Source organism: Onychomys torridus, chromosome 1, assembly GCF_903995425.1.
Source record: "Onychomys torridus chromosome 1, mOncTor1.1, whole genome shotgun sequence".
Taxonomy (NCBI): domain Eukaryota; kingdom Metazoa; phylum Chordata; class Mammalia; order Rodentia; family Cricetidae; genus Onychomys; species Onychomys torridus.
Window position 1 is genome coordinate 6,140,206 of NC_050443.1, and position 3,688 is coordinate 6,143,893.

The 3,688-nt window shown below is 39.3% G+C and overlaps 1 pseudogene; it reads left to right on the forward strand.

Annotated features, from left to right (window-relative positions):
- Positions 1-2,509: 2,509 nt before the first annotated feature.
- Positions 2,510-3,271, forward strand: LOC118568911 (annotated as a pseudogene).
- Positions 3,272-3,688: the final 417 nt, after the last annotated feature.

Sequence of the window (3,688 nt, forward strand, 5' to 3'; positions counted from 1 at the left end):
CAAATTGGGACTGGAATCCATGGTAGGTGACTCATAGCACTATGAATGAAAAGAATGCCATTATTTTGCTAAAAGGACATGGTGTCAGACTATCCTCTAAATTCTTATGCTTGTAGCCATAGATTAGTGCACCACTCAACACTCATCAGACAAGTTTCTCTGTTCTGTGAAAGTGATTACCACACTGGCCAAAATGTAGAGAATAAATTGCTCTATAAGGCCCAGTCACAAATGGGATATCTCTATGATTCCCTTCACTGGAGGGTTCACATAACATCACCATAAATGAAGTGTAAAAATCTTAAGAGCCTGAAACCATGGAGGGTCCCAGAAAAGCAATACCTGCTGGCTATGACAGGACCACTGCACTCAAAAACTTTCAACAGCTGTGGTTGCTTGCATAAGACAGACACAGTCTAGTTATCCTTTGCTTTATACTTATGAGTGTGTACACACCATGTTTGTCCTTCTGGACTAGGCCCTCTGCATAAGTGAGACAGTTGAGTAGCTTGATCTGCTGAAGAGGCCCCTGGCAGTATGATCAGGATCCATCCCTGATGCATGTTCTGGCTTTTTGAAGCCCACAACCTATGGTTGTACCAGGCTCTGCTGACTCCCCATGGGAAGCTATACCTTGTTGGAAGAAGAAATTGGAGGTGGGTTAGGGAAGGATGGAGGGGTGGGAGGAAGGAAGAGAGGGAGAATCTGTGGTTGGTATGTAAAATGAATAAAAATTCCTTCATTAAAAAATGCAGGCATAGAATTAAGGGAGTCAACTTTCTAGCATGAGGGAGGGTTTTGTTAGACTTCAACCTTAATTGAGGACATACGGACAGTTCACAGCTTCTGGACAGTGTTAGTCAGTTTTCTTTAGAGTATATCCCCTATAAACCAAGTTCCAGTGGATGACCTCAAATACCAGTGAGTATATGGATAGCAGAAATTGACTTGATAGATTATTAAAAGTAGAGGACATGAAGTTGGGAGTTTGGGAATGTGGAGATAGATAAAGATGACTTTGGAGGACAGGTGAGAGGGTGAATATGATCAAAGTGCATTGTCTTCATATATGACATTCTCAAATAATTAATAAAAATATTGTATTTTAAAAATACACCAATAACCCTATTCTGTTCTTAAGTCAATACAGGAAAACACATGCATGTACAATCCAATTACAAGGAATTTCAGAGCATAGTAAGCTCAATTATGAGACTCCACATTAAGTATCCATATGAATTACATAATATGCAAGGAGAAGAATGCAGTATAGTTCATAAAGAATGAATAACAGCTGCACAGTGGAAATGAATCCATCTTTAAGAACATGTGGCTTGAAGAGAGGTGTGTGGGGGGGAAACTATTCACTGCTCTTTCTCCATGTCTAAGGATTTAGTCATTCCTCAGAGCTTAGAAAAATCTCCAAGGATATCTAAGCATTGAAAAAAGCTCTCAGCTTTTCCCATAGGCATCAAGGCCATGCAACCACTCCAATTTTTTAGCATTAGTCCTCTGTGACTTCTTCTTCCTTCCTTGTATCATTAAGGGCTCACAGACGTGCTTTCTTCCTAATTACTCCTAATTGTTTAATTTGATTTGTTCCTGTGCTGTGGACACATTTGCACTGACATGTAATTGGTGGAAAGTCATTTAAAAGTTTTCCCAGCCAGTTACATAGATGATGTTATGGATCTAGAGTTGAGCTGAAAATCACTCCTGTATCAGAAAAGGAGATCTGGGAATAATAAACTTCTAAATCTAGGCCTAGAGTCTCATCTCAAAATAAGATAGACTCACCTTTCAGCTCAGCACATGCTACTGTGACATCACACATTACACAAGTGAGAATTATTTTCATGTTGAGACATGGATAATTGTAAATGTGAAAGTTTCATGGTTCTGGGGACTTGACTATGTTGTGATTAGAATCAAGATTTGAATATATTTTAACAGAGATTGTAGGAGTCAGAGGGGTCAACATCACAAGAAAACACAGAATCAAGTAAGTTATGCTCATGGGGCCCCACAGAGACTGAACCAACAACCAGAGAACCTGCATGGGACTGACCTAGGCACTCTGAATTTATGCTACAGTTGTGTAGCTCGGTCCTCTTGTGAGACTCCTACCAGTGGGAACATGGTCTCTCTCCAACTCTTAATAGGCTTTTGGTACACTATTTTTCATACTGTGTTGCCTTGCCCAGCCTTACTAGATGAGGAGGTGCTTAGTCTTACTGCAAGGTGATATGCCATGTTTTGTTGATGCTCATGGGAGATCTGTCCTTTCCTAAACAGAAACTGGATTGGGGGATTGGAATATTGTGGGGATGGAGGGGGCAGGGAGAAGAAGAGGGAGGGGAAACAGGGAAACTGTGGCCCAGGTATTAAATAAATAAATAAATAAATAAATAAATAAATAAATGTATTCAAGAAAAATAATAACAAAAGTTGATGACTCAACATGTGGAAGATGCAGTAACACTACAATGAAAGGGGTGGGGTGTAGGCCATGTGCTTATTAAGTTGCTTCCAAGCAATCCCAATCAGTCCCAGCCACTCCACGTGGATGAAACTTAAACACGAAGCCACCAAGTACATCAGTCTCTTGTGATCACTCAGTTGGCTTTGTGCACCTGCTTTAAAACATCGTGAAAAATGTGAGATCCCATTTACAATAAAAATGTGACCAACAGGGTGATTCATGAGTGCTGCTCATAGTATGCTTGGGGAAATGTGGCAGCTGTACTATATATGTTCTTACTGTGATTCCCTGACAGCCTGTGTCTGCATCTCATGATCTGCTCAAGGGTCTCCATGGTGAGTCTCCTCTACAGATATAACAGACAAGTCAAGCATATTCATAGTGCTCAGCACTTTCTAAAAGTCTCATCTGAGGCCAAAGCCACCCAAACTGTCCTCATCCTGGTGTGCATATTTGTCATCTCTTACTCATTCTCTTCCTTTCTGCCATCTTTATAACCTACTCAAAAAAAGTCCAATGCGAAGGGGAGTAAGTGTATTTTTATTTCTCGAATTATGCCTTTTCATATTTTACCCTATTGTTCTCATCATCAATATTAAATATAATTCCAGCGTATTTTACACTGCTGTGGTAAGAGATAGCTTCTTCCAAGTTTGGTGTGAGCCCTGCTCATCTGTCTTTACTTATACAATGGCATATTCTTCTATCTGCTCTAGAATGCTAAGAATGCGGTTACAAAGTATTGAGTGTCCTGAAACTGACACCTGTGCCATGCAGTGTGAAGTCTAGAAATTTCATTACAATATTTTCTTACAAAATTTACCATCTAATAGAGAGAGAGTTTTTCAGCAATGTAGAACAAGCAGCATATTATACAGTTATTATGTTGTCATATGGATACTATATGTGAACATGAGAAAATGCATGTGAAAGAGCAAACATCATTGGAATACTCAGAAAAGATTTCCTGCTCATATTTTGGGGATAGGTGTTCTTATTTTATGTGTATGTGTATTTTCCTTCATATATGTCCATGTATCACATGCATAAATTATCTGCAGAGATCAGAAAAGGTTATTGAACCCCTTAACACTGAGTTACATGTGGTTTTAAAGCTCCTGGATACTCTTAACCACCAAGCCATCTCTCTAGCCCCAAGATGTTTTGATCAGATTTAAAATTTTTTATTTCATGTATGTGTGTGTT